General features: G+C 35.7%; 1 long non-coding RNA gene across 1 annotated transcript; it reads left to right on the forward strand.

The window, feature by feature from the left end:
- Positions 1–4,895: 4,895 nt before the first annotated feature.
- Positions 4,896–6,272, forward strand: LOC126614890 (uncharacterized). Its single transcript, XR_007620558.1, has 3 exons — positions 4,896–4,959; positions 5,896–6,170; positions 6,251–6,272. It is a non-coding gene; the product is annotated as an uncharacterized LOC126614890 (long non-coding RNA).
- The last annotated feature ends 5,734 nt before the right edge of the window (positions 6,273–12,006 follow it).

The raw sequence follows: 12,006 nt of genomic DNA on the forward strand, positions 1-12,006 counted from the left end.
CAAGTGCTGACTGATTGCTCTCGTTCTCCTTGTCTTGCAGATAAGAACAAGGCCAAAGGAAAAGACAGGGAAAAAGCATGATATGGGATACTCTTGCTTTTAACCCTGATGATATGAGATATTCTTGCTCTAGTGTAGCTTGTTTGCAGAGGTATTCTCGGGGGGAAAGAAAGCTGAGTATTTCGAAAGGCTTCGTTGGGAGTGCCCTCTCAGATATGAGGAAGGGTTGAGCATTTTTGCAGGTCTGCCTGTCCGTTGAGGATGGAGGTCGACATATATAGAAGTCTCCCTACCAAGGAGTAATACTATTCTTTTACCCTGCTTGGTCATAGCACGGTAGTGGGAGCTGCCAGCTTCACGTGTTTTAACTCTGTCAGAGCACTTTGAAAAAGTGGTCTGTGGTATTTGGAAAGCTGATGTTACGTGTGAAGATTACAGACAAGCTTTATCCAAGGAGATCTGGCTCTCGAAGTTGAGAAAGCGGTGTGAGGATTACAGACAAGCTTTATCTAAGGGGCTCTCGAAGTTGAGAAAGCGGTGCCTCTTCGGTTTTCGAACAAGCAATTCTGTCGGGGATCTGTCTCTCGAGATTCGGAGAACGGTGCCTCTTCGATTTTGAGAAAACAATCCTGCTAGGAGTCTGGCTCTCGAGATTCGGATAGCAGTGTCTCGTCGCTTTTTGAGAAAGTAATCATGTTGGGAGTCTGGCTCTCGAGATTCGGATGACGGTGCCTCTTCGATCTTGAAGTAAGCAATCTTGTTGGGAATATTTTCTCGGATGTGAGTAAAGGTTAGGCCTGTTTGCTAGTCTACCTTGCCACGGAGCACAGAGGTTGACCCACATGGACTTTCCAATTATCCAGCAATGGTCCTGTTTCTTTACCCTTGTGGGTAATAATATGGTAGCTAGACCTTTAAAATTTATGTGTCTAAACTTTGTTAGTGCTGTTTCTTTGCTATTCTTTTACCCTTCTTGGTCATAGCGATGTAATGGGAGCTGCAAGCTTCACGTGTCTAAACTTTGTCAGAGATTTTTGGCAAAGTTATATGTGGTACCTGTGAGCTGATGTTGCGTATGGAAAGTGAATGATTGAACAGTAACATTCACGTGCTTTCTACTTCACTAGAAATCTTCGACAAAATACCCGTAATTTCCGTAAAGTTGAGTGTGCATGTGACAGGTGCTGACAAGGCTGAAAAAGTAGGTGCCTCTTCGATTTCTAAGATCGGCCCTCGTGGTCTCTGAGCAGCCCAGCTTTTGAGAAAGCAAGCGCCTCTTCGATTTCTACGATCGACCATCGTGGTCTTTGAGCAGCCCAGCTTTTGAGAAAGCAAACGCCTATTCGATTCCTGAGATCGGCCTTCGTGGTCTCTGAGCAGCCAAGCTTTTGAGAAAGCAAACGCCTTTTCGATTTCTGAGCAGGCGCCTCTTCGATTTCTGAAGCTCCATCGAGTGCGGCTTTTTATAGAGGCTAGTATTAAGTTCCAAAGCACACTTGAATCTCCACCAGTAGAAGCTCCCTTCTTGCATTTCTAAGATCTTGATTTGTCCGACCTCTTTTCTCTTCAACACCTTTGAAAATGTCTGGCCCCTCCGACCGTCGTTTTGACTTGAACCTTGTTAAAGAGGCAGCCATGCCTTCTCCAGACAACATATGGCGCCCATCCTTCTTATCCCCTACTGGTCCTCTTACCGTTGGGGATTCCGTGATGAAGAATGATATGACCGCTGCGGTGGTGGCCAGGAACCTTCTCACTCCCAAAGATAACAGACTACTTTCCAAACGGTCTGATGAGTTGGCTGTTAAGGATTCTCTGGCTCTCATTGTTCAGTGTGCAGGTTCTGTGTCTAATATGGCCCAACGCCTATTTGCTCAAACTCACCAAGTTGAATCATTGGCGGCTGAAGTGATGAGTCTCAAACAGGAGATTAGAGGGCTCAAGCATGAGAATAAACAGTTGCACCGGCTCGCTCATGACTATGCTACAAACATGAAGAGGAAGCTTGACCAGATGAAGGAATCTGATGGTCAGATTTTACATGATCATCAGAGGTTTGTGGGTTTGTTCCAAATGTATTTATTGCCTTCGTCTTCTGGGGCTGTACCGCGTAATGAAGCTCCAAATGATCAACCTCCGATGCCTCCTCCTTCTAGGGTGCTGTCCAGTACTGAGGCTCCGAATGATCCCCCTCCGGTGCCTTCTCTTTCTGGGGCTCTGCCGACTGCTGAGACTTCTCCTAAGCAACCTTTGTGAAGGCTCCCTCTTGTTTGTTTATTTTGACTCGTGTATATGTACATATTTGTAACTTCTTAGAGATATCAATAAATAAGCTTTTTTTCATTTCAACGTATTGTGTTAAATACACCAAAGCCTTCTTCACTAAGTTCTTTGAATTTTTCTTTTGTTGAAGCTTGTATGTTGAAGCTTTATGAGTGGAGCATGTAGGTTGAGGTAGTGTTCCCTTAATTTCCCGAGTGGGGAAAACTTCTCGATCGGAGACTTGAAAAATCCAAGTCACTGAGTCGGGTCGGCTATATGAATCTTAGAACGCCATTGTGCTCGATCCTGTGTCATGTCCTCCGTTAGATCCAAGTACTCTAAATCTTTTCTTAGAGTCTCTTCCAAAGTTTTCCTAGGTCTTCCTCTACCCCTTCGGCCCTGAACCTCTGTCCCGTAGTCGCATCTTCTAACCGGAGCGTCAGTAGGCTTTCTTTGTACATGTCCAAACCACTGTAACCGATTTTCTCTCAGTTTTCCTTCAATTTCGACTACTCCTACTTTACCTCGGATATCCTCATTCCTAATCTTATCCTTTCTCGTGTGCCCACACATCCAACGAAGCATCCTCATCTCCGCTACACCCATTTTGTGTACGTGTTGGTGCTTCACCGCCCAACATTCTGTACCATACAGCATCGCCGGCCTTATTGCCGTCCTATAAAATTTTCCCTTAAGCTTCAGTGGCATACGACGATCACACAACACGCCAGATGCACTCTTCCACTTCATCCATCCAGCTTGTATTCTATGGTTGAGATCTCCATCTAATTCTCCGTTCTTTTGTAAGATAGATCCTAGGTAGCAAAAACGGTCACTCTTTGGTATTTCCTGATCTCCGATCCTCACCCCTAACTCATTTTGGCCTCCATTTGCACTGAACTTGCACTCCATATATTCTGTCTTTGATCGGCTTAGGCGAAGACCTTTAGATTCCAACACTTCTCTCCAAAGGTTAAGCTTCGCATTTACCCCTTCTTTAGTTTCATCTATCAACATTATATCGTCTGCGAAAAGCATACACCAAGGAATATCATCTTGAATATGTCCTGTTAACTCATCCATTACCAACGCAAAAAGGTAAGGACTTAAGGATGAGCCTTGATGTAATCCTACAGTTATGGGGAAGCTTTCGGTTTGTCCTTCATGAGTTCTTACGGCAGTCTTTGCTCCTTCATACATATCCTTTATAGCTTGGATATATGCTACTCGTACTCCTTTCTTCTCTAAAATCCTCCAAAGAATGTCTCTTGGGACCCTATCATACGCTTTTTCCAAATCTATAAAGACCATGTGTAAATCATTTTCCCCATCTCTATATCTTTCCATCAATCTTCGTAAGAGATAGATTGCCTCCATGGTTGAGCGCCCTGGCATGAACCCGAATTGGTTGTCCGAAACCCGTGTCTCTTGCCTCAATCTATGCTCAATGACTCTCTCCCAGAGCTTCATTGTATGACTCATTAGCTTAATACCCCTATAGTTCATGCAATTTTGTACGTCGCCCTTATTCTTGTAAATAGGCACCAAGGTGCTCTTTCGCCACTCGTTTGGCATCTTCTTCGTTTTCAAAATCCTATTGAAAAGGTCAGTGAGCCATGTTATACCTGTCTCTCCCAAGGCTTTCCACACTTCAATCGGTATATCGTCTGGGCCCACTGCTTTTCTATGCTTCATCTTCTTCAAAGCTACAACCACTTCTTCCTTCCTGATTCGACGATAAAAGGAGTAGTTTCTACACTCTTCTGAGTTACTCAACTCCCCTAAAGGAGTAATTGTGGCCCAAGGGAACATTTAATGATCCACATGACACCAAAGTATCTTACTCAATTGTATATTACACGTGTGTATTGCATTATGTGTGTGCGAATACCTTTTTTCATTGTCAATCTCTATTAGTTTTGAATTCTGAGTTGATTTAACAAACAGGTTTCTTTTTATTTCAGATTAATTTGGTCCTCGCTAAATGAATCAAAGATCACAAGACTAGAACCAATGGTTTCCAGAAAAAGGTTGGTTCTTGAATATTTTCATTTATGCTTTTTCAGTTCTTTGAATGGACTTCCTATAATCCAAAATGAGCTATTGAACAACTCTTGCTGCATTGTGTTTGCAAATCAATATTTAGGCTAATAATTGAAGGCTGATTCTTTTTTGTTGAAAGATGTAATTTGGTTTTGTACGTAAAGATTGCAAATTTGATTCAGGTATGAATACTTACACTTGTTCGTCTTTGTGTTTTCTCCTTCTTTTAAGAAATTACATTTCCTTTCACATCTTCAACCAAAACCATTCAGCAAACAAACATATTCATGGAGGAGGTTGTTGGTTCAAGTACCAATTTCAAGCATCGATACTCCGACTTTGTATCAACATTTTTGGGATTGCATAGGTTATTTTTAGGAGTTGACATAAATGAAAAAAAATTGTTTAGTTTTCATAAGTGCTTATCTATCATTGTTACTGGGCAATAATTTCTTTTACTGCCTTACATATTTTGCCTTATTAGGCTGGCCTTCATTTGGTCTTGCAGTTTTAGTTATCAATTCAATTCCTCCATTGCTAATATGGATTCCCCATCATGGTGTTTAATTTTGTTTTATTATTGGCTTTAAGAAATCATGGTTCTTTGGAATTTGGACCTTTTGTTTGCAGCCTTTAGATCCTTATCTATTTAAGGTGAGTGATTTCAAGATTTTAGAGTTTTGTTTGGTTTCTGGTTTTATATTAGACTTATATTTGCTTTTTTTGTTGTCTGATTATATTCAAATCAGAGTTTGGGTTTAGATTTTTATTTTGGTTTCTTTATAATTTTCTGGACTACTTAGATTTGATAAGTTGAGAATTGGTTATTAGTTTGCTTTAACAGTGAGGGAGATAAGAGGGATGGAGAGAAATTATGGTTTGTCATTTTAACTTGGTGGTTAGCTTGCAGTATCTACCATGTCTTGAATCCCACTTCATTGTGTTTTGAACAAATGGTCAGACTCCCCAAAATCTTCCACTGATCAAGCTAGACTGGGTAATATAATATTATTACAAATAATAATGTGAGCTTATTCATACTTTAAAGGGATGATATTATAATGGTCTTTACAGCAAGCTTTGGGGAAAGTTACATAGGAATTAGGAGAAAGACTAATTGAATTTGTCGGACCAACAAAATTATTGCTTGCTCCTTAAGTTGTTGAAGGTATTTACAGTTTTTTGGCACAAGTTTTTAAATCAGTGATGCAGAGGTTTTGGAATCAATTTTTTTTTTTTTAACAGTTCAAGCTATAATTTAATTGATGTAGAATGAGGTTTTGGTTGTTTTAGAGATGTTTTGTTTTCTTACCTGTAGAAAGGAATTGAGGATGTATGTTTTTGTGTCATTCTATATTTTCTACATTTTCGGTTGATTTAAGTAATGATGTTTGTTTTAATTTCAGATTAATTTCGTCTTCAGTAGATTACTTAAAAGTTAAGAGGGTGGAGCCAGTGGCTTTTGAAAAATGTTGGTTCTTCAATTTTTTATTTCAGTGTTTATGGTTGTTTGAACGGATCTTTGTCTAATATAAATAGAGCTAAAATTTGTATTGAAATTTAATTTGTGTTAAATTTAATTTTTTGCAGATAAATGTTTTCTTCGCAATAATTGGCAAAAAAGAAAGATAAGTTTCATCATTTTGCTTTCTCTTTTATGTCAACTTACTTCACTTCAACCAAAATTTTACATATTTTGTTAACCTTTTTATTATACTCAAATTAGAATTCGATTTTAAAGTTCTGTTACATCCCTTTCATTTTTCTTACAAAATTTATCCTTTACTTTAATATCCCTTGCATATCGACTGCAAACACAATAATAATTCAACAGTATGACAAGCAAGAAAAAGAATCTTCACCATGTAAGCCTTAATTTTCATCTCTTTTATACTTACTAAATTTTTATCAAAATGATATCAAATAAATTTTGCATTGATAAAAGATTATAAATTTCGTCAACTCAGCAGTGGATGCTTTCACTAACTGGAAGAATCTTCTGATACCATCACTGACGGCTACCCATGCCTCTCCGAGGGCATGAGACAGGTAATTTTTCCATTCAGTTTTTATCTAGGTAATTTTCGTGGCTGCCATTCTATGATGATGCAGGTAAAAAGTTGATTTCCTATTTTTACGGGCTATAGCTATTGTTAATGTTTTGGCGAAGAAGGCTAACATTCCAAGAAAAAGTATGTAGAGCTTTTTTTTTTTTACTGTAAATGCCCCTTTAGAATTTATTCGATACATGTCGCATAGCAATATACAACTTTGTGTTGTTTTGTAGTGATCGATGAACAAAAACCCAGCTTTTGACCATCTACTGACATCTGTCTAAAGGTTTGGGTATAGTCTTATGTGGAATTGGCATGCTATAACTTTCAATGTTTATCATACATAACGAAAGAGAATACGATTTATCTAGAAGATATGAAATCATTCATTCTAATTTTGGCTATATGATTTGCTTCTATTTTTCGTTTCAGAACACATTGTTCTTCGTTTTTTGTAATTTTGTTTTTATAATTTTGGATATTTTGTTTATATCGTTAGATCGTTTGGTTGTATGATTTGCTTTTCTTTTTTTTTTTTTTTTTTCAGAACACTTTGCTCTTCATTTTCTAGGGTTTTTGTCTACAGCTTTCGAAACCCTTTATGCTCAAGGTATTTAATTGTGAATTTTTCCTTTCAGCATTTTCTCCAACAATTTTTTTTATTTGAATATTGTGAAAGTTGAATCTGTGATTTTTTTTTTTTTAATCATGGTATATATTTTGTTATTTCATAGTTTTGGATGATGTTGGATTGAAAGCTTTTCTGTAAAACTTATAGTTATTTAAAATGTTTTATCCGTTCTTACATTTACTCATAAATCATACCTGATTTGTTGATCTCTTACCAAAATAAGCAAATCATTTTGTAAATTTGTTCTTATTCTAGCAGGAACCGCAATGTAGATATAAAATCAGTGTTATTCCAGACAAAACCTTTATTCACAACATTGGGTATGATTGTTCTGTACCTAATTTGAAACAATTTACTACAACACAATTTTTTTTTTATATATTTTAAACATAATCTTTCATGCATTTTCTAATCTCGTAGCTTTCTAGTGTGATACTGATTCCTAGCTAAGGGGTGGTTTGGGAGTGAGGTGCTTAAAAAAAAAAGCACCCATGAAAAAAAGCTGTCATGGTTTTAGGTGTTTGGTAAAATGAAAAAAAAAAGGCTTATTTTGGAAGCTGCTGTGAGAATAAGCTGAAATCAAAGGAAAAAGCTGAAGCTGCTATTTGCAGTTTTGAAAAATTGGATTTTTTTCAAAGCACACGGAGCTACAGCGCTCCTTTAATGAAATGACCCACTATTAGACTTTTTTTCTTTCCAAAAGCACTTTTACAAAAAAGTTTACCAAACACTGCTGATTTATTTCACAGCCACTTATTCTCACAGCAACTTTTTTTCAAAGCACAGCAATACCAAACCAGCCCTAAGTCTCTGACTGCTCTGCTCAAGGATGTTTCCCGTCTTTTGTTAATCTATATTAAATGATGTTTAACATGTTTAAAAACCTATAAATATCTTTTTTTTGCTCAGGAGTCGGGACTCAACAATATGTTTTGCATCTCCTCATTTTTTGTATGCAAATGCTATAACAGGTTGCCCATTACATGGGGCTATTAGGACAAAATGAATTATTATAATGTTTTTTGTATCTTTGTACCAGGATTTCTTAATTTTTGTAACTGAATGCGACCCTCCTGGTCCAAAGATACACACAACTGCTACAATGGAATGAATAACTGTAATATCTTTCTTTATGTTCTCCAAATTGAACCTTTTATGTGTAACTCTTTTCCAAAGGGGAAAATTAGGTTCACATCCTTCTTTTTGTTACTCCATTGATTAAAAGCCTATTCATTTTCAATTTTTGATCAAGGTCCTTGGGTATTAATAATATCATTAATTATTTGAATAATAAAATATTTTTATTTTTAAATATATTCCTTTAATGTTAAAAATGTTACAATTAGTATATTTATATTTATGGCTAAATTTTTTTATCATATATTTTTATTTTTAGTTTGTACCTATTTTTAATTTGTAAATATTTTTTAATTTGTACCAATTTTCTTTTCATTTTTAATTTGGACCCATATATTAGGTTTTTTTTTGTCCCCATATTTTTTAAAGTTTTATTTGTGTTTGTACCCATGTGTATACAGTTACGTGATATTGTATATTTAATCAATGATAGAAAAATTACATATGGTATATTTATGTTTTATGCCTAAACTTTGTATCATATATATTTTTAGTTTGTACCCACTTTTAATTTGCAACATTTTTTTTTAAATTTGTAGTATTTTCTTTTTAGTTTTATTTTGTACCCATGTATTAATTTCTTTTAGCGCCTATATTTTTAAAAATTCATTTGTATTCATAATTTTTAATCTTTTATCTGTACTCTAATTTATTTCTAATGTACCCATTATTCTTTATTAATGTACCACTTTGTTATATGTGAAATGTACCAATTTTTTTAACACTATGGATACATTCTTTTGCCATTTATTATTTCTTATTTTTATATAGTTTTTATCCATTTATTCAATCAAAATATTTGAATTTTTTTATTGTAACCGTTTCTAATAGTATTATAATGAGGGATTTTAAATTTATAGGATTATAAATCTCATAAAATATCAAACAATTAATGTCAAAACTATAAAAATATAAATATTAATAGTAATATAATGAAGTGTACAAAGTCAAGGGACCTTGATCAAACTTTGAATACTATTAAGGTTTTAATCAAAGAATGTTAAGGATTAGGGACCGCATCCAAAGTATCCCTTTCCAAAGTCTTTACTATTATTGTTCTTCTTGTTTTGTAATTGAAATTTTCACATTTTTAACAGAATATGTCATCTTAATTTTAAACCCGAGGCAACTCGCGGGTACTAAAAACTAGTATGTACTATACCCGATATTTGTTTTTTACCTTGCTAAGAATAAGCCTAAAACATGTATCATGTTTTTTTTAACTTGCTTTGACAAGTTAAATCCCAAACCAATAAAAAAAAAATTCAATTCCATACCCAAAAATTCCCAAATTGATAATATCGAAATTTTAGGATCCATACTGAACCCATCCCAAACCTTTCGGTACAGAAATCAAGATTACATATTTAATGGTTCGGAAATCCCAAACCGAACCCAAAAAATATATATATTTATTTTGATTGCATGCATGTTGAATGTTGAATTTAAGTAATTTAATAATAGACTACATTAGAAATAGAAATATGAAATTAAGTAGTTTGGAACTTTCAAATATCAATTTGACTTGGTACAAATGAAATGCTTTTTCAATTAGCATGAAGTAAAAAACTTAAATTTCAATTGATATGAAATTGGGAAATAAAATTTTAGGCTGAAAGTCAATTTTTTAGCTCGTAGCCCAAAATCTCAAATTTCAACCAAAAAACTCAGAACTAAAAATCCAATCTAGATCAATTTCGAAATACCGAAAACATTTCAGAAATCCCAAAAATTAGAAATACTGAAATTTTAATTTGGGATTGGTCTTCAAATTCCCGTCCCATTTTTCGATTTGGAATATCATACCTAAACCACCCATATCTGTGTTATGCAATGCATACATAATTTTGTTAAAAACAAAAATTAAAGAAAATCAACACATAATTTTATTTAATAGTGGTATTCACAAACTTATTTTTTACTTTCTACACACCATTTATTAAGTTTTGTTCTTTAATTTTCTTTAGTTCTTTCCACGATTTGGAGGTGTAGTCAAATTAGGATTTAGTGGGATTTTAATAGACTTTAAAATCACTGCGTATTCAACTAGGATTTTGAAAAAAAGATTTTAAAAGAGTTTGAAATCATGGTGTAGTCAAACTAAGATTTGAAATGATTTTAAAGAATACATCGAAATCTATGGATAGTCAATTATGATTTTTAAAATGTCCACCCAAATCTAGGTGTAGTGAGAATCCTAAGGATTTGCTAGGATTTCAATTAATGATGGATTTGACAGAGTATGGTATAAATATCATATGCCATCAAGAATCCTATCCTCCTCTCATATTTCTTTTTCCACATAAGAAAACCCTTCCTTATATCTCATCGTTCTTTTCGACTTCATCTTCTCCATCCTCATCCATGGATATTTTTTAACAAGTTCAAATTTGTAAACAAATGTTGCGAATTGTAGGTTTGATTTTATGAGTTTTTCCCTTAAAGAAAAAAAAAATCTCAAAACCATAATTCAAAATCCTCTATCAATGTTGTCGTTCTCCTGCATCTCAAGAGCATTCATTCACTTTCCCAGTCCTACGTACAGCAGCAATTAATCAAAGTAGTGTAACCAACTGTAATCGGGTTATATACTGAAGATCATCATTTTCATGGAAATTTTCCTTGGCCTCCTCCAATCTCTACTCTTTAAGAGCAGTTCCGCCAGGGAACTGATAGGCCGGCACCCAGCCAAAAAAATAGCCCGACACCCAGGCTTGGAACTTTAGCCTAGCGGATAGGCTGGCACCCAACCCAAGCCAGGCAAGAGACCGACCCAGAATCGACAAAATCATAGGACGGCCTACATGACGCAGGCTGACGTCAGTCACTTTTTTTATCTTTTTTTTTTTTTTTTGCGCCAGAGAGGGAGTTGTTATGGAGGATGAGGAGTGGAGTTGGTCGAGACGAGAGAGGGTGTCAGGAGGGAAGGAGCCATGGAGGGAGAAGGCAAATCACCTGAAAGTGATGGCCCGAGTTTGTCGGAAAATTTGAAAACTTACCCAGGTGAAATGCAAGAGATTTCACCGAGAATTAGACCCTAAACTCGTCGGAGTTTGTCCGTTTTCCTTTGTTGGAATCACATGCAGGGAATTAAGCCCTCGAATTAACCACAAAAATTGCAACACAACATGATTTAAAACTCAAGAACACAATACAGTGATAGAAACATCTCATGGGTTAGAGATTGAGAGCTCAAGCTCTCGGCTTCAATTAGGACCTCGCACCATGCACCGATGCCACATGCAAGGCCATGGTTGGGTTCCTTGAGCTCCAAGGATTACAAAAATAATATTTTGTGTTTGATTTGTTGAAGGGTTTGAAGAGGAAGGAGAAGGAGAGCTCATAGGAGTGAGCTGGAAAAGAGAGAGAGAGGGAGAGAAAATAGATAGAGAGAGAGAGAGAGAGAAAGAAAAGAGAGAAAACCAGTCAAATGAGGGGGAACATGTCATTATTTTAAAAGTCCAATTGGAGATGCATTATATTTAATCATATTTTAATAAAATGGACTAGGTTATTTTTTGTTAGGGTGGAGATGCATTTGACATATTACTATTCATAAGATTTATCACTATTCATTGAGTGGATTAAATAGGCTGGGTGCTGACACATTTTTTTAGGGACGGAATTGCTCTAAAGAAACCATTCATCAGAGCCGTATAATTGAAATACATTTGAGCTGCATCCATTGCTCTTCATAAACTCCACTATCTTCCTAGCCCTACCGACTTTCCCACCATGGCAAAAACCCATTAATCAAAATGTTGTAAGCTAGGACATCGGGCAAAATTTGGTCCTTTGAGATCATACATTCAGACAACTCCATTGCTTCTGTGAGTCTTCCACTTCAACAGAGACCACCCAAGAGAGCTGAGCACCTAA

Source organism: Malus sylvestris, chromosome 3, assembly GCF_916048215.2.
Source record: "Malus sylvestris chromosome 3, drMalSylv7.2, whole genome shotgun sequence".
In the NCBI taxonomy this organism is placed as follows: Eukaryota; Viridiplantae; Streptophyta; class Magnoliopsida; order Rosales; family Rosaceae; genus Malus; species Malus sylvestris.